Genomic DNA, 27,501 nt, shown 5'->3' on the forward strand with positions numbered 1-27,501 from the left:
GGATTCATGTGTCTTCAGTGGATTAGGAGTTCCATGAGAAAGAGAGGGAGAGCCAGACAGGAGAGGTCTTCTTCAGTCCAGGAGCATACTGCAGCCTCTCTGTTCAAAACTCTTAGTACAATTCAGAAATAACATGTTGCCAAGCAGGCTAGTCACGTGACCAGCTGGTCTGACCACGACTGTTTGTGGATTCGGCTATCCCAGCAGTCATCCTGAAATTTGAGCTCCCTCACCTTCAATGTTTGGTGCTCAAAGTCTATTGTGGGTTAAATTGGATAAGGAAAGTATCGTCTCTGTCTCCACAAGCCATATCTGTTAATATGCAAATGTCTTTCCAGACAAGGGCCTGGTGATTTTTTTTTTAAAGAAGTCCTTTTTTCACTTCAGCAACAGTTTTCAAATCAATGTACATATGACAAAATTAATGTGCCTCATTCTTGGCAGGTGAGGGGGCAGCATGACAAATAGTATGAGTTAGAAACCCCCTTCTCTAGAAATAAGGCCTGGAATATTTTATCGTACTCGCACTGAATTTGAGAGTGGCTGGCGTGCTTAATTCTGAAACTAGACTAAACATAAAACCAATTGCATAGATATGGAGGAAGAGTGGCTAAGTTGGATTGGGAAATTAGATTAAAAGGTAGACAAGCAATGATAAACTATTTCACAATTTGCAATGAATATACATTCCATTGAGGAAAAAAATTCCACAGGAAAAGTGGTCCATCCATGGCTAACTGAAGAGTGTTACATTAAAAGAAGTAGTTTATAACATTGCCAAGAGGAGTAGAAAACCTGAGGATTGGGAGAGTTTTCAAAACCAGCAAAGGATGACAAATAAAATTGACAAAGGAGAACATGGAATATGAGAGTAAACTAGCCAGAAATATAGAAGATTGTAAGAGCTTCTACTAGTATGTAAAAGGGAAGAGAGTAGTGAAAGTATTAGAATTAGAACATTACAGCGCAGTACAGGCCCTTCGGCCCTCGATGTTGCGCCGACCTGTGAAACCATCTGACCTATACTATTCCATTTTCATCCATATGTCTATCCAATGACCACTTAAATGCCCTTAAAGTTGGCGAGTCTACTACTGTTGCAGGCAGGGCGTTCCACGCCCCTACTACTGTCTGAGTAAAGAAACTACCTCTAACATCTGTCCTATATCTATCACCCCTCAACTTAAAGCTATGTCCCCTCGTGTTTGCCATCACCATCCAAGGAAAAAGACTCTCACTATCCACCCTATCTAACCCTCTGATTATCTTATATGTCTCTATTAAGTCACCTCTCCTCCTCCTTCTCTCCAACGAAAACAACCTCAAGTCCCTCAGCCTTTCCTCGTAAGACCTTCCCTCCATACCAGGCTACATCCTAGTAAATCTCCTCTGCACCCTTTCCAAAGCTTCCACATCCTTCCTATAATAAGTAAATGTGGATCCCTTAAAGGTTGAGACAGGAGAAATTATAATGGGGAATAACAAAATAGCAGAGATGTTAAATAAATATTTTGTGCCTCTCTTCACAGTAAATGACATTAAAATGCCAGAAATAATGGGGAATGGAGAATTGCGTCAGAAGTGTCCACCTGAAAATCCAGCGTTGTGATGTCGGTTCCAGAATTAGTTAGCAGTGTGAAGGCACGAAGGCAAAATCGCTCCCCTGACACAACGGGAATGTATTTTACATTGTGGAGGACTTACTTTAATACATTTGCATCTAATTCATTGTGCTTCAATGGGGGGGGGGGGGGGGGGGGGCTTGGGTTTAAGTGGACGGCAGGTAGCACTCACATGCCTTCAGATCCCTGACCATTGAAAGTTGGCAGCACTGAGGCGAGGCTTCAGTGCTGCGATGGGTAGGCAGCTGTATCCAGCACTCCATAGGGGAAGAGCTTGGGTGCGGAGGCTATTGTCGGCCTGCAGTGCTATGCGCTCTGCAAGGGGGATCTCAGGTGCTATGCAAGGGGGGTGGGGGAGGCTTGGTTTGGTTACTCTGCAAGGGTTTGGGGGCTTGGTTTTGGGTGGTTATATCAGGTGCAAACTGTTGGATGAGATGTTTGGTTGCCACACTGCTAGATGAGAGGGTCAGCTATCAGCAAGGGTAGGCACTGAGAGTCATCAGGGAGTCTTCCGGGAGAAATAGCAAAACCTCAGTTGCCAAGGCAGGGTTGTCTCTGCATCGACAGTGCTCTGACGGGCCACTGGTCACATAACATGGGTCTCAAGCCCCTTGCCTTTTTGGACCCTCATGGTGTGATGCGGCGTCTTCGACGGAGGGACCACCAAGGGGCAGCTGCTCCTGTCCAAGAAGCTCCACGATGAGAGCAGCAGCAGCTGGACATCCCAAGAAAGCCCATCTGTGCAAAAGTGTGTACCGACTTGAATCTGCTGCCTCCAAATATACAAGCAGCATTGTCAGCGAAGATTACAGTTCTCCAAGGAGGCCATCACCAACTTATGTGCCCTTCTACAGGATAAGTTACTCACTCAATCAGCCCTATGTGTCTGACATTACTGACAGGTTCCCTGCCCAGAAGCCAGCCTCATTGACAGGAGAGGCTGCAGGATTGGTTAGGTCCAATACCTGGCCCCAGGTGTGGGGCTGATCTCTGACATTGGTGGTTGAGTGGGGGGAGTTGGGGGGGGGGTCCTTTCTGACTGATACTGGGGGTGACGCTATGTTTCCAAAGAGAGTTATATTCCTGACCCCAGGGGAGGGGAGGGTTCCGATCCTTGATCCTAGTGGTGGGCCAGGATGGGGGTTTGGCTGATCCCAGGGTTGAGGGTGGTGGGGTCGTTGTATGGGGGGGGGGGGGTGCTGTCGTATGGGATGTTGTCATATAAGGGGGGGCTTCTGATGATGGGTAACATGGTGGGGGGTGCTGGGAGGAAGCAATCCTGCTCCTCCTGGCCCATAAGGAGTTCTCCCCAAGCCTGTCCTCACTTTGCTGTAGCTGCTGGATTTTCCCAGCCCCAGGAAATCCAACCAGCCACAGTTAAATCTGCAAAGCAGATTAAATTCAAGGCTTCCAGCCTCATTAACATTGTTAAAATGACAAAACGCCTCCTGGGAGCAGATTGGCTGCCTGCCCTTGGTCCTGCCTTAGTAAAAGCTGGAAGTCAGCATGTTGGAGTCAGGTTTACAACATGCTTCCATTTTTTGGCTATTTAACCACCCGCCCATCTGAAATCCCAAGCGCTCCTCCATAAAAACTCCCCCTAAAGGGTCTGAAAAGGGATATTGAGAGATTAATTGAGTGGGCAAGCAGGTGGTAGATGAAGTATAATGTGAGATTATTCACTTTAGTAGGAAGAATAGAAAAACAGAATATTTTTAAAATTATGAGAAACTATGAAAATGTTGCTGCTCAAGAGATTTTGATGTTCATGTACACAAAACACAAAAAGTTGACATGTCCTTGGCCCAACCATCTTCAGGTGCTTTATCAATGAATTTCCTTCCTTCATAAGGTCAGAGTGGGGATGTTCACTGATGATTGCATCGTGTTCAGATCAGATAATGAGGAAGTCCATGCCCACATGGAGCAAGACCTGGACAACATTCAGGTTTAGGCAGATAACTGGCAAGTAACATTCACACCGCACAAATGCCAGACAATGGCCATCTCCAGCAAGACAAAATTTAACCACCTTCCCTTGCTATTCAACTGCATTACTGTCCCTGAATTCAACATCCACATCCTGGGGGTGACCATGGACCAGAAACTGAACTAGACCAATCATATAAATACTGTTGCTACAAGAGCAGGTCAGAGGTTGGGAATTCTGCAGCATGTAACTGACTCCCCAAAGTCTGTCCACCATCTAAAAAGGACAAGTCAGGAGTGTAATGGAATATTCCCACTTGCCCAGATAAGTACAATTCCAACAATGTCAAGAAGCTCGACACCATCGAGGACCAGCCACTTGATTAGCACCCTATCAACCATCTTAAACATTCACTCCCTCCACCACCGGCAAATTAAGGCCAACATACCATTTGTCTTCCAAATTGCTTGCTACACTTTTTTATATTCGTTCATGGGATGTGGGCATTGCTGGCAAGGCCAGCATTTATTGCCCATCCCTAATTGCCCTTGAAAAGATGGTGGTGAGCCGGCTTCTTGAACCACTGCAGTCCATGTGTATCAGTGCTGTTATGGAATGAGCTCCAGGATTTTGGCTCAGTGACAGTGAAGGAACAATGAGTCAGAATGGTGTGTGACTTGGAGGGGTACTTGCAGGTGGTGGTGGCCCCATGCACCTACTATGTTGGTTCTTCTAGATGATAGAGATTGCAATATGTACCATCTACAAGATGCACTGCAGCAACTTGCCAAGGCTCCTTCGACAGCACTTTCCAAACTTGCAACCTCTACCTCGTCCACTAAAGGAAATCATATGCCTTCTTCACCATTTTATCTACCTGTCCTGCCACCTTCAGGTATCTGTGAACATGTACTCGAAGGTCTCTTACTACTTCGACCTCTCTCAATATCCTCCTGTTTATTGTGTATTCCCTTGCTTTGTTTGCCCTCCCCAAATGCATTACCTCACATTTCTCCAGATTGAATTCTATTTGCCACTTTTCCGCCCACTCAACCAAACCATTGATATCATTCTGGAGTCTACAGCTATCCTCTTCACTATTAACTACACGGCCAATTTTTGTTTCATCTGCAAATTTCCCAATCGTGCCTCCCACATTTAAGTCCAAATCATTAATATATATCACAAACAGCAAGGGACACAACAGTGAGCCCTGTGGGACACCACTGAAAACTGCCTTCCATTCGCAAAAACATCCGTCGACCATTACGCTTTGTTTCCTGTCACTGAGCCAATTTTGGATCCAACTTGCCACATTCCCCTGTAACCCATGGGCATTTACTTTTCTGACCAGTCTGCCATGGGGGACCTTGTCAAATGCCTTACTAAAATCCATGTAGACAACATCTACTACACTACCCTCATCAATCCTCCTTGGTACTTCCTCAAAAAATTCAATTAAATTAATAAGACACAACCTGCCCTTAACAAATCCATGTTGACTATCCCTGATTAATCTGTGCCATTCTAAGTGACTGTTTATCCTATTGCTCAGAATTGATTCTAATAATTTGCCCACCACTGTGGTCAGACTGACCAGCTATAATTATTTGGCTTATCCCTCGCACCCTTTTTAAACAATGGTACGACGTTCGAATATATGAACATACAAATTAGGAGCAGGAGTAGGCCCCTCGGCCCCTCGAGCCTGCTCCACCATTCAATAAGTTCATGGCTGAACTGATTACTCCACATTTCCACCTACCCCCGATAACCTTTCACCCCCTTGCTTATCAAGAATCTATCTACCTCTGCCTTAAACATATTCAAAGACTCTGCTTCCACTGCCTTTTAAGGAAGAGAGTTCCAAAGACTCATGACCCTGTGAGAGAAAACATTTCTCCTCATCTCTGTCTTAAATATTTTTAAACAGTGACCCCTGTTTCTAGATTCTCCCACAAGGGGAAACATCCTTTCCACATCCACCCTGTCAAGACCCTTCAGGATCTTATATGTTTCAATCAAGTCGCTTCTTACTCTTCTAAATTCCAGCGGATACATGCCTAGCTTGTCCAATCTTTCCTCATAAGATAGCCCGCCCTTTCCAGGTATCAGTCTAGTAAGCCTTCTCTGAACTGCTTCCAACGCATTTACATCCTTCCTTAAATAAGGAGACCAGTACAGTACACAATACTCCAGATGTAGTCTCACCAATGCCCTGTATAGCTGAAGCATAACCTCCCTGCTTTTGTATTCAATTCCCCTCACGATAAACAATAACATTCTATTAGCTTTCATAATGATGTGCTGTACCTGCATACTAACCTTTGCGATTCATGCACTCGGACACCCAGATCCCTCTGCATCTCAGAGTTCTGCAATCTCTCATCATTTGGATAATATGCTCCTTTTTTATTCTTCCTGCCAATATGGACAACTTCGTATTTTCCGACATTATACTCCATCTGCCAGATTTTTGCTCACTCACCTAACCTATCCATATCCCTTTGTAGCTTCCTTGTGTCCTCTTCACAACCTACTTTCTGACCTATCTTCGTGTCATCAGCAAATTTAGCAACCATACCTTCAGTTCCTTCATCTAAGTCATTTATATAAATTGTAAAAAGTTGAGGCCCCACACATATCCCTGTGGCACACCACTCATTACATCTTGCCAACCAGAAAATGACCCATTTATGCCTACTCTCTGTTCCTGTTAGCTAGCCAATCTTTTATCCATGCCATTGTGTTACCCCCTACAACATGAGTTTTTATATTTTGCAATAACCTTTGATGTGGCCTTCTGGAAATCTAAATACAATACATCCACTAGCTCCCCTTCATCCACAGCATGTGTAACTCCCTCAAAAAACTCCAGAGCACATGTAACTCCCTCAAAGAAGACCTCCAATCCTCTGGTACCTCACCTGTATCTAGTGAAGATTTGAAGATGATCCTCAGAGCCTCCACTATTTCCTTCCTGGCTTCCTTTAACAGCCTGGGATACAATCCATCTGGTCCTGGCAATTTATCCGCTTTCAAGGATGTCAGACACTCGAGTACTTCCTCTCTCATTATGCTTATTGTATCTAATATTTCACACTCCTCTTTAACTTATGTTCTTATGTTCTCACAATGTCTGTATCATCCCTCTCCTTTGTTAAGACAGAGACAAGGTACTCATTAAGAACCCTGCCCACATCTTCTGCACCCAGGCATAAGTTACCTTGTACGTCTCTGATAGGCCATATCCTTTCCTTAGTTATCCTCTTACTCTTAATGTGTCACAGACTTGTAATTATTTTTCTCCTTGGATTAAAAACAGTGTGTGTGCCTTTAAGACCCTGTTAAAACAGTGCACCTTTAAGGAAGAGAAGGTTCTGGAGACACAGTATGCCACAGCTGCATTTTTGTTACCCTGGGCAACAGCAGGAGAGAGGTCACATGGTAATGTTTCCACTTGGCTGTCTGTGGAACTGGCAGAAACCAGTTGAAACCAGTTAGTTTTTGAGAGCAAAGCATACTGAAGAGAAGAAAGCTGTCTATTTCCTCTCAGCAGAAAATTCTACAAGGAGCTAGAAGCTAAGTTAATTCCATAAGTAAAGAAGAAAAGTCTTCTTTTTTAAGAAACTATTCGTATTGCTGTGCTCATCATTCAAAGAACTGTTTAATGCTTCCTGCAGCTGAAGAGTCGAATGCCTATCTTCTGAAGGATTATTTTCATCAAATCCATGTGAAGACGTCAAGTGGCCTTTGACTACTCCCACATTAGAAGACCTCATCCATCAGGAACGTAACCTGCAAAGACTTTCTTATTTTATTAATTCCTAACATACAGCTAATTTTTAAAAACTCCACCTTTTTTTAAACCAGTTAACTGTTAGTTTACAAGTGTATGTGTGTGAATGTGGGAGTTTGGTTAAAATAAGAAGTTATAAAGTCTTTAGACATAGGTTTATCTTAATAGTGTTTAAGATTTAGTTTTTTTAAATAAATAGTTAATTTGTTGTTGTCTAAAGATACCTGGTTTGGTCTATTTCATTCTGGGTTATTAGAGAGTTTAAGTTGGCTGTTTTCTGATTGGGTGTGAAAGCTTAATAATTATGCTGTGACCTGTGGAGTGATGGGACTGAATTGACAGTGCATTGCTCCCGCCATGGTTGTAACAACTGATAAAACAACTTTGAGATTTCCTTGATTTTACCTGCCAATATTTCTTCATGTCCTTTCTTTGCTTTCCTAATTTCCTTTTTTACTTCACCCCTGCTATACACCTCTAGGCTTTCTAAACTATTAAGTTTTTTCTGACTGTCATAAGCTATCTTTTTCTGCTTTACCTTACTCTGAATGCTCCTAGATAACCAGGGGGCTCTAGATTTGGCAGTACCACTCTTTTTCTTTCTGGGGACATGCTTACACTGTGCCCATAGAATCTCGCTTTTGAATGCCTCCCACTGATTTTCTTTCAAATAGCTGTATCCAGTCCACTTTTGCCAGATCATCTATAAGCTTCGTAAAATTTGCCTTCTCCCAATTTAAAACTTTTACTCCTGTTCTATCTTTGTCCTTTTCAATAATAATGCTACGTCTAACTGTATTATGGTCACTATCTCCAAAATGGTCACCCACTGCCACTTCATCCACTTGCCCAGTTTCATTTTCTAAGACTAAATCTAGAATTGTACCTCTCTCATTGGGCTTGTTATGTGTTGGCTAAAAACATTCTCTCGAATGCAGTTCAAGAATTTTGTGCCCTCTGTGCCCTTCACACTGTTTGTATCGCAGTTGATATTAGAGTAATTGAAATCCTCAACTATTATTGCCCTATTGTTTTTGCACTCAGAAATTTGCCTATATATTTGTTCTTCTATCTCCGTCTCACTATTTGGGGGTAGTATGGCTGCCGTTTTTTCATTTCTAGCCTCATTTGAGGATTCATTTAGCATATCATCCCCCTTCACAGCTGAAATTAATCCTTTACTAATAATGCTAACCCCCCCTCCTTTTTTATCCCCTTGCTATCCTGCCTGAAAATTCGATATCCAGGGATGTTGAGCTGCCATTTTTGCTCCACTTTAAGCCAAGTTTCCGTTCCAGCAATGATATCATGTTGCCATGTGTCTGTGCCCTCAGCTCATCGGTTTTACTTGTTATACTCCTTGCATTTAAGTAAATACTTTTTAACATTGCCAAAGTCCTGTGCTGTACACTTTTTGACCTTTGCTTCTTCTGTCTTTCAAAGTCATTCGCTAACTTTCTGCCTCCTGTTCCCTGATCTGAATTTGTCCTATCTGAATCTGCCCTCAGATTCCCATCCCCCTGTCAATCTAATTTAAATAATCCCCAACAGCATTAGCAAACCTTCCCACAAGGATATTCGTCCTTGTCCTGTTCAGGTGAAGACCATCCAGCTTGCATAGGTTGACATTCCCCAGAACCGGTCTCAGTGCCCCAGAAATCTGAAGTCCTCCCGCCTGCACCATCTCTCCAGCCATGCATTCATCTGGTGTATTCTCCTATTTCTATACTCACTAGCACATGGCCTTGGGAGTAATGCAGAGATTACTACCTTTGAGGTCCTGCTTGCTAATCTCTTTACCAACTCCCTAAACTGAGCCTGCAGATCCTCATCACTTTTTCTACTTATATCGTCAGTACCAATGTGGACCACAATCTCTGGCTGTGCACCCTTACCCTCCAGAAGGCTCTGTAGCCGCTTGGTGATATCTCTGACCCTTGTACCAGGGAGGCAACATACCATCCTGGAATCACATCTGCGACCACAGAAACGCCTATTTGTTCCGATAACTATAGAATCCCCGACTACTGAAACTGTTCTGTCTTTTCTCCTCTGTCCCTGCACAGCTGAGCCACCCATCACCAACCATTCCCACGGTCTAGTTGGGGAGGAAGTGGCGTAGTGGTATTGTCACTGGACGAGTAACCCACAGACCCAAGGTGTTGCTCTGGGGACATGGGTTCAAATCCCACCACAGCAGAAGGTGGAATTTCAATTCAATTTTTTTTTTAAGAGATACACCACTGAAACAGGCCCTTCAGCCCACCGAGTCTGTGCCGACCATCAACCACCCGTTTATACTAATCCTACACTAATCCCATATTCCTATCCCATCCCCACCTGTCCCTATATATTTCCCTACCACCTACCTATACTAGGGGCAATTTATAGTGGCCAATTAACCTATCAACCTGCAAGTCTTTGGCATGTGGGAGGAAACCAGAGCACCCGGAAGAAACCCACGCAGACACAGGGAGAACTTGCAAACTCCGCACAGGCAGTACCCAGAATCGAACCCGGGTCCCTGGAGCTGTGAGGCTGTGGTGCTAACCACTGCGCCACTGTGCCGCCCACACTTGCATACTTCACACTTGTACTTAATAAATCTGGAATTAAAAGCTAGTCTAATGATGGCCATGAAACCATTGTCGATTGTTGTAAAAACACATCTGGTTCACTAATGTCCTTTAGGGAAGGAAATCTGCTGTCCTTACCTGGTCTGGCCTACATGTGACTCTGGACCCACAGCAATGTGGTTGACTCTTACCTGAAATGGCCTAGCAAGCCACTCGGGTGTATCTAACCGCTAAGAAGTCAATAAAAAAGAATGAAACCGGACAGACCACCCGGCATCAACCCAGGCACCGGAAACGACAAAGGCAAACCCAGCCCTGTCGACCCATAAAAGTCATCATTACTAACATCTGGGGGCTCGTGCCAAAGATGGGGGAGCTGTCCCACAGACTAGTTAAGCAACAGCCTGACATAGTCATACTTACGGAATCATACCTGACAGACAATGTCCCAGACACTGCCATCACCATCCCCGGGTATGTCCTGTCCCACCGGCACGACAGACCCAGCAGAGGTGGTGGCACTGTGGTATACAGTGGGTAGGGAGTTGCCCTGGGAGTCCTCAATATTGACTCCGGACCCCATGAAGTCTCATGGCATCAGGTGAAACATGGGAAAGGAAACATCCAGCTGACTACCACCTACCGCCCTCCCAAAGCTGATGAATCAGTACTCCTCCATGTTGAACACCACTTGGAGAAAGTACTGAGGGTGGCAAGGGCACAGAATGTACTCTGGGTGGGGGACTTCAATGTCCATCACCAAGAGTGGCTCAGTAGCACCACTACTATGTCTTAAAGGACATAGCTACGAGACTGGGTCTGCTGTGGGAACCAAGAGGGAAAAACATACTTGACCACGTCCTCACCAATCTGCCTGTTGCAGATGCATCTGCCCATGACAGTATTGATAGGAGTGACCACCGCACAGTCCTTGCGGAGACGAAGTCCTGCCTAAACATTGAGGATACCCTCCATCGTGTTGTGTGGCACTACCACCGTGCTAAATGGGATAGTTTTCGAACAAATCTAGCAATGCAAAACTGGGCATCCATGAGGCGCTGTGGGCCATCAGCAGCAGCAGAATTGTACTCAACCACAATCTGTAACTTCATGGCCCGGCATATCCCCCCACTCTACCATTACCATCAAGCCAGGAGACCAAGCCTGGTTCAAAGAAGAGTGCAGGAGGGCATGCCAGGAGCAGCAGCAGGCATACCTCAAAATGAGGTGTCAACATGGTGAAGCTACAACACAGGACTGTCTGCGTACCAAACTGCATAAGCAGCATGTGATAGAGCGAAGCGATCCCATAACCAACGGATCAGATCTAAGCTCTACAGTCCTGCCATATCCAGCCGTGAATGGTGGTGGATAATTAAACAACTAACTGGAGGAGGTGGCTCCACAAATATCCCCATCCTCAATGATGGGGGAGCCCAGCACCTCAGTGCGAAAGATAAGGCTGAAGCATTTGCAACAATCTTCAGCCAGAAGTGCCGAGTTGATAATCCATCTCAGCCTCCTCCTGAAGTCCCCAGCATTACTGATGCCAGACTTCAGCCAATTCGATTCACTCCGCGTGATATCAAGCAATGACTGAAGGCACTGGATACTGCAAAGGCTATTGGCCCTGACAATATTCCGGCAATAGTACTGAAGACCTGTGCTCCAGAACTTGCCACGCCCCTAACCAAGCTGTTCCAGTACAGCTACAACACTGGCATCTACCCGGCAATGTGGAAAGTTGCCCAGGTATGTCCGGTACACAAAAACCAGGACAAGTCCAACCCGGCCAATTAACGCCCCATCAGCCTACTCTCAATCATCAGTAAAGTGATGGAAGGTGTCATCAACAGTGCCATCAGGCGACACTTGCTTAGTAATAACCTGCTCAGTGACGCTCAGTTTGGGTTCCGCCAGGGCCACTCAGCTCCTGACCTCATTACAGCCTTGGTTCAAACATGGACAAAAGAGCTGAACTCAAGAGATGAGGTGAGAGTGACTGCCCTTGACATCAAGGCAGCATTTGACCGAGTATGGCATCAAGGAGCCCTAGCAAAACTGAAATCAAGGGGAAAGCTCTCCACTGTTTGGAGTCACTCCTAGCACAAAAGAAGATGGTTGTGGTTGTTGGAAGTCAATCATCTCAGCTCCAGGGCATCACTGTAGGAGTTCCTCAGGATAGTGTCCTAGGCCCAACCATCTTCAGCTGCTTCATCAATGACCTTCCTTCAATCATAAGATCAGAAGTGGGGATGTGCACTGATGAGTGCACAATGTTCAGCACCATTCACAACTCCTCAGATACTGAAGCAGTCCGTGTAGAAATGCAGCAAGACCCGGACAATATCCATGCTTGGGCTGACAAGTAGCAAGTAACATTCGCACCACACAAGTGCCAGGCAATGACCATCTCCAACAAGAGAGAATCTAACCATCTTCCCTTGACATTCAATGGCATTACCATCGCTGAATCCCCCACTATCAACATCCTAGGGGCTACCATTGACCAGAAACTGAACTGGAGTAGCCATATAAGTGGCTATAAGAGCATGCCAGACTCTAGGAATCCTGCAGCGAGTAACTCACCTCCTGACTCCCCAAAGCTTGTCCACCATCCACAAGGCACAAGTCAAGAGTGTGATGGAATACTCTCCACTTGTCTGGATGGGTGCAGCTCCAACAACACTCAAGAAGCTCGACACCATCCAGAACAAAGCAGCTCGCTTGATTGGCCCCCCCATCCACAAACATTCACTCCCTCCACCACCGATGCAATGTGGCAACAGTGTGTACCATCTACCAGATGCACTGCAGCAATGCACCAAGGCTCCTTAGACAGCACCTTCCAAACCCGTGACCTCTACCAGCTAGAAGGACAAGGGCAGCAAATGCATGGGAGCACCATAACCTGCAAGTTCCTCTCCAAGTCACACACCATCCTGACTTAGAACTATATCGCCCGTTCCTTCACTGTCGCTGGGTCAAAATCCTGGAACTCCCTTCCTAACAGCACTGTGGGTGTACCTACCTCTCATGGATTGCAGCGCTTCAAGAAGGCAGCTCACCACCACCTTCTCAAGGGCAAGTAGGGATGGGCAATAAATGTTGGCCTGGCTAGCAAAGCCCACATCCCATGAATGAATAATAAAAAAAATTGGGTCGAAGTTAGAGGTTCTCTTTGATCCTGTCTGTGATCCGCAGAAATGTCACAATTCAAAATCAGTTCTTCAATATCCTTCGAGATTCTTTGCCACCACATGGATGCCTGAGTCTGCTCTACATCTGGTTGTGCACAGATGACCTTGGTGAATTTTCTCCAAGATATGTACTCGGAGTGTCTCTGGAATCATTAATCTCTCGTCATATACCAAAACATCATCCAATATTGTAAAGTGTCTTCTATATTCGAAGGAGATTTTCATCCTCTTACCCTTGGGACTCTGTTGTGGCCAACCTTGCTTGCAATTTTAGGGGACATAGATGCATTCTTCATCTTGCCTTTGTGTCTCACAAGTTTGTTGAACTTGCTTCTTCCCAAGTTCTTTGTGCATATAGAACTCCTGCAGGAACCTGCTGCATTCCTCTTTCTCGCTCTGGTAGTCTTTGAGTGGCATGGCGGGCTGTACTGTGTTGTGCGGGTTCTCCCTCCATTGGGCGGGCTATCTGACTGAGTCCAGACGCTCTGCGGTGCTTGGGTTGGTTTAGGGGGCTCTCCCTCTGTCCGGGCTTAGTCTCTCTAGACCAGTGAACAATTTTGGGAATTCCTCTTGACTCTTGGATTATTGTTGTTTAACTTCTTCTACTTTCTCTATAAGATGAAGGTCAATACAAGATCTTCTACTTAAGAGTGAGAGCTCCTGATTTCTTAGGGCATATCGTGCTTCTAATATGTACTTTCCCTTGTCCTGAAGTTTTGCCTGTAACATCCCCTTTTCTTCAAGTTCAACCCCTCCTGGGCCTTGTGACTCGCCGGTTGCAGAAAGTGTGTGAATAATCACGGCTCTTTCTCTAATAAGACTGTTACACTAGATCCAATATTGAGTTTAAAATTAGTGATGTGTACGTTGACATATATGTCTGGGGAGCAAAATGCCTGATTCAGATCATTTACCTTGCCAATAAAATGTTTCGATTGTTCTATTGCAGGAGGTTGTTTAACTTCATTAACCACTCTATTCTTGAATACTTTTTCTTATAATTTGGGATAGTCGAGATTTAATTTTGGCATATTTTACTGAAGTGCCCTATTTTTCTACAATAAAAGCATTCTGCTCTATTTGCAGGATACTGTTCGCGCCTGTGGGGCCTTTTGGCACCATATCCCTGGCAGGGTTTAATGGCGTCTTCAGACTACTAGAAAAGATTGGATGTCCACCGAAGCTACATCCTCATTCCATGACAATATGAAAGGCACAATTCAACATGGTAGCTCCTCATCAGACCCCTATCCTATCCTGAGTGGCGTGAAACAGGGCTGTGTTCTCGCACCCACACTTTTTGGGATTTTCTTCTCCCTGCTGCTTTCACATGCGCTCGAGTCCTCTGAAGAAGGAATTTTCCTCCACACAAGATCAGGGGGCAGGTTGTTCAACCTTGCCCGTCTAAGAGCGAAGTCCAAAGTACGGAAAGTCCTCTTCAGGGAACTCCTCTTTGCTGACGATGCTGCTTTAACATCTCACACTGAAGAGTGCCTGCAGAGTCTCATCGACAGGTTTGCAGCTGCCTGCAATGAATTTGGCTTAACCATCAGCCTCAAGAAAACGAACATCATGGGGCAGGACGTCAGAAATGCTCCATCCATCAATATTGGCGACCACGCTCTGGAAGTGGTTCAAGAGTTCACCTACCTAGGCTCAACTATCACCATAAACCTGTCACTAGTTGCAGAAATCAACAAGCGCATGGGAAAGGCTTCTACTGCTATGTCCAGACTGGCCAAGAGAGTGTGGGAAAATGGTGCACTGACACAGAACACAAAAGTCCGAGTGTATCAAGCCTGTGTCCTCAGTACCTTGCTCTATGGCAGCGAGGCCTGGACAACGTATGTCAGCCAAGAGCGACGTCTCAATTCATTCCATCTTCGCTGCCTCCGGAGAATACTTGGCATCAGGTGGCAGGACCGTATCTCCAACACAGAAGTCCTCGAGCTGGCCAACATCCCTAGCTTATACACACTACTGAGTCAGCGCCGCTTGAGATGGCTTGGCCATGTGAGCCGCATGGAAGATGGCAGGATCCCCAAAGACACATTGTACAGCGAGCTCGCCACTGGTATCAGACTCACTGGCCGTCCATGTCTCCGCTTTAAAGACGTCTGCAAACACGACATGAAGTCCTGTGACATTGATCACAAGTCGTGGGAGTCAGTTGCCAGCGTTCGCCAGAGCTGGCGGGCAGCCATAAAGGCGGGGCTAAAGTGTGGCGAGTCGAAGAGACTTAGCAGTTGGCAGGAAAAAAGACAGAGGCGCAAGGCCAACTGTGTAACAGCCCCGACAAACAATTTTTTCTGCAGCACCTGTGGAAGAGCCTGTCACTCTAGAATTGGCCTTTATAGCCACTCCAGGCGCTGCTCCACACACCACTGACCACCTTCAGGCGCTTACCCATTGTCTCTCGAGACAAGGAGGCCAAAGAAAGAACCCACAACAATACAATCTCTTATCAATTCTGCTTTAAAGTCCCCATACTCACGTCCTTCAGCTAACCTGTAAAGGTCATTGATTAAAGCATCGACTGTTTCACCCAGTTTCTGGACCCTTTTGTTGAATCTTGCTCTTTCTGAAGTCTTATTGCTCCACAAGTTGAAATAAGAATCAAAAGCTTTAAAAATGTTGTCGAATTTGGCAGATGCCTTTTTAAGACCTTTTCTGGCAACCACATCATCTGCTTTCGCCCCAATAGAATATAAAAATGTATTCACTCGCTCTGCTTCAGACTGGCTATCTAACTTAGATGCAATTCTGTGTCTAAGAAATCTTTTCCTCCTTCATACCCAGTTTTGAATTTGATTGGGTCCCTCTTGATTTTGGAGACCTTCCGGCATTCCCAATTTTTGATCCATGTTGTTTTATTATATCGACTTTTCTGGAGTGTTCCCCTTTAAGAAACTCTGTTTTTCAGGCTAGCTTGCTTTAATAGAGTATCATAGATGCTCTTGAGTGTTCCCTGCTTTTTTAATGGGCTGTTTTTGGGTTTCCTTTTGCTTGAGAACTTCACTTTGTTTTTTTCAGGCTAGCTTGCCTTCATGGAGTTGACACAGCTATTTAAGCATTTCCTGCTTTTTAATAGGCTGTTCTTGGGTTTTCCCCTTCCTTTGAGACTTCAGTTTATTTGTTTTCCTTCAGCCTTGGTTGTCTTAATGGAATGTCCCTGCTGTGTTCGGGGGTGGGCTCCTGCACTTTTCAGCAGTTTGCGTGCTTTTTGGGGGTTTCCGCTTTCCGCCTGCACGTTCCCCGAGTGAAGGATTGTGGTATTCCCCATTTTTTTATAGTATGACGCCTTAGAAAATTAATTTAAGCTCTTCAAAGGCTTTTAACAGACTTCACTGTAACTCACCCAATCTGTAGAAATTATTTGCTTCTGTTCTGTGGAGCAGCCTATCTTTCACCACAGCTGCAGAGCTTCTCTCAGCCACTTCCCAAGATCTGCAGTTTGTTGGTGCTCTTTTCCAGGTCAGGCCTTTTCAAAGAGTTGCTTCAAATTCTTCTTCTGGGTGTTGGATGGTAAGAACTTAAGTTGTTCCCGATCCTACCGTTGATCATCATATTATATGTTTGTTTGGTTCGCTGCCACCTTGGTTCGTCTAACTAGAGAGATTCTTAGTTTGGAATAGTTGAACATTATTCTTTATTACATTATAACTATTTACACTTCACACCAGTCTGTGTGATTCCTCCAAAAGCTACACTACATCTATCTTCGAGTCTCTCTCTCTCATGTGATCTCTTACATCATCATGGTAGGAGGTATTCTTCACACTCTCAAGATTAATTCTTTCAGACCCTATACTACAGAGATGACCTCATTCAGGGTACCAATGGCATGGTTCATATCACAAGAGATTTAATTGTTCAACATTTCAATAATTGTGCTTCAGCACCATCAAATGATTACAGCACAGAATCAATGTTTTAGTAATCCAAGTATTTTTCACATTCTTAACAAGCATTCTATGCATCAGCCATATTCCAATTGTATAAATGAATTACTTTATAAAACAGCACGCACTCAGTGCCATCAGTAAATTATGAGCTTATTGAAGTGCCTAATGTTGTTCTGGGAGGGGGAATTCACTTTTTACTGTTTAATGATGTCTTTATGCTGCACCAACCAGTGAAATAGGGACAGCTTTTCAACAATGATATGAATGAGTAGCCATGGCTGTATTACATGTTCATTGCATTCTGTGGTGGGGGAAATAAATGGGTATGCAAACGGACATCCAACACATGTGTAGAACACTCCTTAACATCCTTGGTCCTCGATCAGAACTGACGTCAGTCCAGTCAGTAAAAAATTTAAAAAGGCAAATTCAAAAGCAGGCTTCACACCGACTGCAGTTTTACAACTGCTAGTGACAATGAAATGAAATTACACCACTTTCAGCATCAGCATCAAGTCAGCAAGGCTCTATCATTGTAAATACAGGTGCTCCTTCTGAGCAATCGAAGGGAACATAATCTAAAAAAGATGTTGTTAGATTGACTTTTACAGAACCACACCTTTAAACAGTCCCAGAAAGCTGCAAGTTCCATTAGAGATTGTAAGCCACAAAAATCTACTGTAGGGATGAGGCCTTGGAGAGCAATTGGGAAAAAATATTTAAATAAATTACAGATTGTTTTAATTGAAGTATTTGAAATTCTAATTAAACTTTACAGTGATTTTGATGTATGGTATTTGTAGCAACTAAAAGAAATCATTGGCACATGCATCATCTGCAGCTCATATGGGAGCTGCAATCTGTTTTCACAGAATGCACTATTTACATAGGAGATCAACATCCTTTATAAGGCCTTTGAAGTTATCTATGTTGCTAGAATAATAAATATAATCCCCTCCCTCATTAACATGGTGACCTTCTATCCTGGACTGTCAACTCTCCAGATTTTGTGCCATGTCTCAGTTATTTGGGAAAGATTTTGGCTTGAATTTTAACTGCCAGTGTTTTTCCTGTGTTTGAAGACACCTGGTTGCATTAACCTGCCAACCACCTTCCCAGTCAGAAAGAGTAGGATGCCAGTGAGAAGTGATGTGGCCCAGAGGCCACCAGTCCTCCTCAGGTAAGTGATATGATGGGCTGATGGGCCAACCCACTGATAGTGATTAGGCAGGGTGATTGCACGGCTGCCAAGGAATAAACTTTCCTTGTGGGGCTCAGAGGAACATTCAGGAAAGTTTAAAAAAGAAAAAAAATATAAAAGTCTACCCTTTTGGGCCTCTTCTTGCCCTGATCCTCTTCGCTGCTGGTTTGGCCTGACTGGAAACTCACTGCCACTCCCTGCTCAGAGTGCCTGGTAAGAAATGCAGTCAGGTCCAGATGGCGTTATCGAGACCCATCCTGCATGTGCTGAAAAGGACCTCGCTGGCTTTGGATGAGTGTCCTTGCTTCTTGCTCAGGGGAGCAGGTGAAAATCAAAACCAGGCAGCTCCAGGGTAAGGAAGTAACTTGGGCCATTTTAACTACCTCTGGGCAGGTAGCCTTAAAATTGCCATCTCAATTTTTCATCTTCATATCCCCCTTTAATGAATAGATTGCCCACTCTTCCTGTGCCATGATCTCTTCCCTCTAAAAAACGATGGCCTTGAAATTGTCCTGTGGACTGCGAGCACACAAGTGGATTAATATACTCGGTAAAATAGGAGAGAAAATTTTCAAACAAACACATTGGGCTGGATTTTAACAAGCCCTCAACATCGTGATCCATGGCAGAGGGGGGGGGGGGGGGGGGCCTGAAGTTGGCTCCGGATGAGGCTCACCACAAATCAATAAAACGAATAAATTTAAATACACTTACCTCCAATCTTAAGGGCCCGCCGCGATCTTCGGTGTGGTGGCTGACACTCCCGCACCTTCAGATCCTAGTCTAGGGAAACACAGCACCACACTGGTGGGGAGGGGGGAGGAGGTACATTTGTCAGTGCAGGGGGGTGAGGACAGGGTCAGATATAGTTAATGGGTGTAGGGGATGGTGAGAAGGGTTGAACCTTTAACTTTGTGCAGTTTGCGGGGGCAAGAGTATCACTCCAGGCGTCTCAAAAAGGCAGAGGCGGGCTTTCCCCCACCTTTCTGACCCTGTGCCGGGAGCCCCACCTCCAACACAAAACCCAGCCCAATATATGCAAGACTTTAGCCAGTACAGAATTCAATTCGATGAGAAAAAAGTAGGACACAACTTTTTTACACAGCGAGCGGTGATGACCTGGAACTCGCTCCCTACGAGGGTGGTGGAAGTGAAGATGATCAATGATTTCAAAGGGAAATTGGATAGGCACTTGAAAGAAATAAAGTTACAAGGCTATGAGGATAGAGTGGAGGAATCAATGTGATTGGATTGCTCTACAGAGAGCTAGCATGGACTTGATGGGCTGAATGGCCTCCTTCTGTGCTGTAAATGACCCTATGGCAAGACTACCATTGTTGTTATATATGCCAAGTTAATTATTACTTTGTTAATTCGAAAAAAATGCACCATTGTATGAGTAGACAGACTGAAATAACATAAGAAGTGATGTAAATAGGATACAATTTTATTCTTTAGTACTTGGCCTAAAGCATAGCCTAGGTATAGCACATAGAGGAAAATCAGGAGTGAAAATCACCTCCCCTGCTCCTGTGCAAGAGCTTGTTTGATTTTCTGTCCACCTAAATTAATGGTACAGGAAAATCAAACCCAATTTTCCGCAATGCTCTCTGCTCAGTGGATGTTTTACGCTTAAATCCTAATGAGGAAAATCTCCTCAAATGAATGTGCATTTATAAAGTGCCTCATCATATGTCTCAAAGTGCATTGCATGAATTTTTTTTAAAATTGTATCACTGTTTTTATTGGTAAAAATACAGCCATTTTGCACATAAGAAGGCCTCACAAAAAACGATCAGATCGATAACCAGTTATTTTGTCTGTGCTGATGTTTATTGAGAGAGGAATGTTGACCAGGACACAAGGAGAACTCCTTTCTAAACTTTGAAGAGTGCCTTGGGATCTTTTACTTCCACCTGAATCACTGCAATAGATAGATAGGACCGTGGTGTATTGCCTCATCCATTGGATCAGTTAAAGGTCCATGGAACTCTTTTCCTGGTCAAATCCTTTGTAAAGGCCATATAGACTCTTTTCATTTGCCTCCTGCCTTACTGCCAACCCTGTATCTTTCAGTTCCTTGTGAAACAAAGATGAATGGTAGATATCCATTCTAAGAATTAAAACATTTAATGACTTTTTGCATTGTCAGCATTGAGAACTTCAGGTTTTATATAAGGTGGGTCTCACGCAGACTGAAAATGAGATTTTCTAAGATCATGTGGCACTGAGAAGCCTCAAACACACAGAGGGTGGCTTATTGGAAATTTGCAGGTGAACCACCTATGAATTTCTGGGGTGAAAAAATATAGGCAGTGCACTAGTGATTTTCAAATAAGCCCCACTCTGCATCTAAATCTCTACCAGTAGCACTGGGTCTCAGAATATTCTACTGATAAACTCCCCTTGCTTTGCCTCCACAATGTAATAACCGCAATTTCAGGACCGTATCCTTTACTGTAATAGTGTGACACTTACATTTCCCACAAGATTCCCCATTAACTCGGCACACTGTCCTAGGGTGCAGCTGCAAAGTTACTGTTGAGCTTGGGACAATGTTGCACTTTGGGCCCACATTCAATTGGCACTGGGTTGAAAGTGTGAACTGACAATTCAGATTGATTGCAGATTAATTCAGCAATACAGAAATAAAAAAATTATAATTAGATAGGCTGAATGAAGACTACTTGTGAACTGCTGGTACAATGAAACATTGTTCCAGAAATATGTTTTCTTTAACTTCTAAAGTAGGAAAGGAACTGGGACAAAGTATATTCTGCATGTGACTAGCAGGACCATATAGAATAATCTTGGCAAGCACATTCAAGAAACATAGTGCTTTTACATTATTATTTAACAGACAATTTAAAAGAATTTAAAAACACTTGCCAGACTGGACAGATTTTGAAGTCACTAATTCTCTAGTACAGAAAACAGAAATAGGACTGTATTTTACAAGTCTGCCACCGAAGTAGGTGGTGGACATAAAAAAATGCGTGCCGCCCACACGGGCACCGCGTCACAGAGCCGCAGCGATTTCAAACACAGAGGCCCATGTGCATGGCTGCGGTGCCCACCCCCAGCGATGACGTGGAGGGGGCGGGTGAGCCGCCGCAAGCAACGGTGTCTGGAGCCAGTGCGCAGACACTGGCGCCATTTTTAAAGGGCTTACAGCTCTCAACTGACATTTAAAAATTAAAGAGACAGGTAAGTAGAATTTCCACAAAACAGATTTTAATGAAATTTGAATGCATTTCCCCACACCAGCAATGGCATTTCCAGACATTCGTGCCCTTTTCCACCCCGGAATTGGAATATTGACAATTTGACCTTCCCCCCCCCCACAAAAAGTTCAGTGACTTTGCCCTTTACCCCTTCCCAACATCCCCACCCCCCCCCCCCCCCGACCAATCCGCATTGTTGTTACCCCGCTCACCGCCCCCGCACAGAGAAAAAATTCCTCCTGCCCCCTCTCCATAGGTGTCGTGCCACGTTTCCCCGAACGGGGATTTGAAGGCATGGGATTGTTGGCTGCCTGAATGAAGATCGGTGCGATGATTAAGGAGGCAACAGGACCCTCACTAAATCAGGTATGTAAATTAGTTTACATATTTAAATGGAGGTCCCGTCACCGAGCAGCTTTAAAATCCAGGCCAAAGTATCTGATCTATTCTCAGGTATTTCCTCACTACTGTCTCTCTTTGGATGTTATCCACCCTTTTTTCTGTTAATTCTCAAGTTGAAGACTATTTAAATTGTTGATTTTATTTATGCAAATCTAGTGTTATTTTGATATTAGAAACTTTAATAGCAATGGCTACTTAATTATTCTGCTACCTTTTGTGTCTGTTGATTGGTCTTTCTATATCAAGAAAAGAGCCTTTTATTTTTTGCATTACTTCACTGACACAAAAGGTATCTTCACCTTTGCTGCCACCGGTGTTGCTATTGCATTCAGTTACCATTAAGGCCAAGTACTTTGCTTTCATCCACTAGAGCAGAAAATGTGGATAAATTCAATAGTTAAGTTAATGCTAATGGTAAATTAAGATATGTTAACAGTTGGATGTAAAATGTTTGTAATTAGGGATCCTACATGAAATGCCTTACATCCGTCAGTCTCCAGATGGTCTAATGTCTAGATATCACTTTGCAGTAATCAGAAACAGATTGCACAAAGACCAGAATTTAATAAGGGCTGATGGTAATGGACTAATAATCGAGAAGATGTGATTTTATATCCTACCATGGCAACTTGAATATTTGAATTCAGTTTAAATGTCTGCAAATAAAGAGTTTGTACCAGTGAAACTAACCATGAAGCTGTCAGATTGCTGTAATAACCCAACTGGAAGGAAACCAGGAGTATTGTGTATAGTTTTGGTATCTTTACCTAAGGAAGGATATACTTGCCATTGAGGGAGTGCAATGAAGGTTCACCTGACTGATTCCTGGGCTGACGTGATTGTCCTATGAGGAGAGATTGAAGAGACTGGGCCTATATTCTCTACAGTTTAGAAGAATGAGAGGTGATCTCATTGGAGCCTACACAATTCTTACAGGGCTCAACAAAGTTGATACAGGAAGGATGATTCCCCTGGCTGTGGGGTTTCTAGAACTAGGAGGCACAATCTCAGAATAAGAGGTAGGCCATTTAGGACTGAGATGAGAAGGAATTTCTTCACTGAGAGGGTAGTGAATCTATGGAATTCTCTACCCCAGAGGGTTATGGAGGCTCAGTCATTTAGTATGTTCAAGATAGAGATCGATAGATTTCTAGATATTAAAGATATCAAGGGATATGGGGATAGTGCTGGAAAATGGCATTGAGGTAGAAGATCAGCCATGATCTAGTTGAATGGCAGAGCAGGCTCGAGGGGCCAAATGGCCTATTCCTGTTCCTATTTCCTATGTTCCTATGTCTTTATCCAGTATGGCCTATAAGTGACTCCAGTCCCACCCTAATTCGATTGACTGATTCTTACTTGGCCTCTGAAGTGACCAAACAAGCCATTCAGTTATATCACACCCATAATGCAGCATGTCATGAAGAAGGACAACCACCACCTTCTAAAGACAACTAGGGATGGCTATTCAGTCCCTTGAATAAATGCTGGCCCTGCCAGTGGCAGCCACATCCAGAGAATGAATTTTAAAAAGTTAGCACTGTCTCAAAAAACTTATTCCAACAAAATAATCCACACAACAGAATGAAATTTTTAAGGATTATTGTTTACACCATCATGGGTGCAATTTAACATCATTTTATGTGTAGTGGTCTCTAATCAGTATTTATAAGCTGTCAGAATCATGATAAATGACCAATTTAGTGCAAGATTTGACAATTCCATTTCCTTTCATTGTATGATCTTTGGATATTTGATGCCCCTCATCAGCAATGCAGAGAAAAGCAATGAAAGATGCAAGAGAAGTTGAAAAGAACTTAAAATAAAATAAAAGAACTTAATCAGTTCTAAACTCCTCACATCCTCAAAGTCAAAGCATGTTTTTAGGATTGTAATATGGACCTGTCTAATAAGAATAATTAGATGATTTCACTTGATTGAGATCTCAGCCATGATGTCACTATGCCTAAATTTATATGCACTATTATTGGATCAACAAGTATTCACAAGTTGTACAGATTACCTCAGGGCACACCTGGTCAATTTTTTAGTAGTTCAGTCTCACAAGTTGATGTTTCCGTATTTTTAGTACAGATTTGAAAAGTCTTAGAATCAAGAGCAGTGCCAAGTTGTTTTATTATCTATCATAGTTGGCAAATTTCCTTAATAATGGCACGAGAATGTCTATTGGTGACCTGCTAGCAGCCAACCTTGAACAGAAATCCTTCAACTTATTGGCTGACCTAATGTAAACACTTATCCATAAGGAAGAAGAAAAAAGAATAAAAAAGCAGAGTATTATTTAAATAAAGAATGACTGCAAAATTCCAAGGTGCAGAGGGATCTAGGTGTTCTAGTGCATGCGTCACAAAAAGTTAGTATGCAGGTACAAAAAGTAATAAAGAAGGTTAATGGAATGATATCCTTTATTATGAGAGGAATTGAAAATAAAAGTAAGGATGTTATGCTTCAGTTACACGAGGCATTGGTGAGACCACATCTTGAATACTGTGTACAGTTTTGATCTCCTTATTTTAGGAAGGATGTAAATGCATTGGAGGCGGCTCAGAGGAGGTTTATGAGATTGATACCTGGAATGAGCAGGTTGTCTTATGAGGAAAGGTTGGACAGACTGGGCTTGTTTTCACTGGACTTTAGAAGATTGAGGGGAGACTTGACTGAAATTCATAAGATCCTGAATGGTCTTGACAAGGTGGATGTGGAGAGAATATTTCCTCCTGTGGGTGAGTCCTGATCTAGGGGGCACCATTTTAAAATTAGGAATCGCCCTCTTAGGACTGAGACGAGGAGAAATTTTTTCTCTTGGAGGGTTGTGCGACTTTGAACACTCCACCTCTGAAGGTGGTGGAGGCGGGGTCATTGAATATTTTTAAGGTGGAGGTAGATAGATTCTTGTTAAGCAAGGTAATCAAAGGTTATTGGGTTAAATGGGAGTGTGGAATTCGAAACACAAACAGATCAGTCATGATCTTATTGGATGGTAGAGCAGGCTCATGGGGCCGAATGGCCTATTTCTGCTCCTAATTTGTATGTTCGTATGTATGAATGCACAGAAGTGATGATCTTCCTTATTTTGAATGTTTGACAGGTGTAGGGAAAGTATTCAGGAAATTAGAAGCAGCTAATTTAATACCTTTTTCTTTTAATTTTGAACCTATGTCCCCTTGTCCTAATTTAAATTAATAATCCAGATTTCTCTTTTCCATTTCATTAACTATCTTACTATACACTAAGTTCACCTTTCAAATGCCTCCTCTCAAGGCTAAAAAATGTAAGTTTCTCCAGTCTTTTCATATAACTTAGACCTCCGTGCCATCTGCTCATTTGCAGAACATGCTTGATGGGCTGAATGATCTACTCCTGTTCCTATGTTTCTATGCTTTCATTCTTATTAAAACACTCTACGATTTGATTAAGGCTTCCCTGGACACGTTTTGGTTATGTAGTTAAACATTTTATTGGCTGTTCTCATTCCTACTTCATAGTATCATAGAATGGTTTCAGCACAGAAGGAGGCCATTCAGCCAGTCATGTCTATGCTGGCTCTCTGCAAGAGTGATTCAGCGAGTCCCACTCCCCTACCTTTTCCCTGTAGCCTTGCAAATTTTTTCTATTCAGATAATTATCCAACGCCCTTCTGAACGCCAAGATTAAATCTGACTCCCCCACACTCTCAGGCAGTGCATTCCAGATCCTAAAAACTCGCTGCGTAAAAAGCCTTTTCCTCATGTCACCTTTGTTTCTTTTGCCACGCACCTTAAATCGGTGTCCTCTGATACCCACCCTTTAGCCAATGGAAATAGTTTCTACCTATCTATTCTGTCCATACCCATCTTGATTTTGAACACCTTTATCAAATCTTCGCTCAACCTTCTCTTTTCTAGGGAGAACAGCTCCAGCTTCTCCAATCTATCCACATAACTGAAGTCCCTCATCCCTGGAACCATTCTCATAAATCTTTTCTGCACCCTCTCTAATGCCTTCACACATTTCATGAAGTGTGGTACCCGGAATTGGATACAATTCTCCAGTTCAGGCTGAACCAGTGCTTTATAAAGGTTCGCCATAACTTCCTTGCTTTTGTACTCTATGCCTCTATTTATGAAGCCCAGGATCCCAAATGCCTTATTAACCGCTTTCTCAACCTGACTTGCCACCTTCAACAATTTGTGCACATATACCCATAGGTCCTTTGCTTCTGCATCCCTTTTACAATTGTACACTTTCTTTTATATTGCCTCCCCTCGCTGTTCCTACCAAAATGTATCACTTAACTTTGCTGCAATAAATTGCATCCGCACGTGTCCGCCCATTCCTCCAGCCTGCCTATGTCTTCTTGAAGTCTATCACTATCCTCTTCACAGTGCACAATACTTCCAAGTTTGGTGTCATCCACAAATTTTGAAATTATGCCCTGCATACCCAAGTCAAAGTCACTAATATAGATGAAGAAAAACAGTGGTCCTAACACCAACCTCTGGAGAGCCCCACTATATACCTTCCTCCAGACTGAAAAAAAACTGTTTTCACCACAACTATCTGTTTCCTGTCACTCAGCTAACTTTGTATCCATGCTACTTCTGTCCCTTTTATTCCGTTGGGTTTATCTTTGCTGACAACCCTGTTATGTGGCACTTCATCAAATGCCTTTTGGAAGTCCATGTACACCACAACAATCACATTACCTTCATCAACCCTCTCTGTTATCTCATCAAAAAACTCAATCAAATTAGTCAAACACAATTTGCCTTCAACAACTGGGTGCTGGCTTTACTTAATTAATCCATATTCGTCCAAGTGACTGTTAATTTTGTCCTGGATTATTGTTTCTTAAAGCTTTCCCACCATTGAGGTTAATACTGACTGGCCTGTAGTTGCTAGACTTGTGCTTATACCTTTTTTGAACAAGGATGTAACATTTGCAATGCTCCATTCCTCTGGCAACCACCCTTGTATCTAAAGAGAATTGGAAGATTATTACCAGTTCCTCCACAATGCATCTGATCTGGTCCTGATGACTTATCAACTTTAAGTACAGCCAGCCTTTCTAATACCTCCTCTTTATCAATTTTTAGTCCATCCAGTATCTCAACAAACTCCTTTTTGACTATGACTTTGGCAGCATCTTCGTCCTTGGTAAAGACAAATGCAAAGTAGTCATATAGTACCTCAGCAATGCCTTCTGCCTCCATGCATAAATCCACTTTTTGCTCCCTAATTAGTCCCACTCCTCCTTTTACTCCTCTTTTACTATTTGTATGCCTACAGAAGACTTTTGGATTTGTTTTTACGTTAGATGCCAGTCTCGTCTCATAATCTCTGTTTCCGTCTTTTATTTCTTCTTTGACTTAGCCCTCTGAACATTTTATATTCAGCCTGGATCTCACTTGTATTATCAACCTAACATTTGTCATGCACACCCTTTTTCTGCTTCATCTTACTCACTATCTCTTTTATCATCCAGAGATCTCTGGATTTGTTTGTGCGACTTTTCCGCTTCATAGGAATATACCTCGACTGTTCCTGAACCATCTCCTCTTTAATGGCAGCCCATTGTTCTGTTACAGTTTTGCCTGCCAATCTTTGATTCTAACTTACCTGGGAGAGATCCGATCTCACCT

This window comes from Heterodontus francisci, chromosome 18 (assembly GCF_036365525.1).
Source record: "Heterodontus francisci isolate sHetFra1 chromosome 18, sHetFra1.hap1, whole genome shotgun sequence".
NCBI classification, from domain to species: domain Eukaryota; kingdom Metazoa; phylum Chordata; class Chondrichthyes; order Heterodontiformes; family Heterodontidae; genus Heterodontus; species Heterodontus francisci.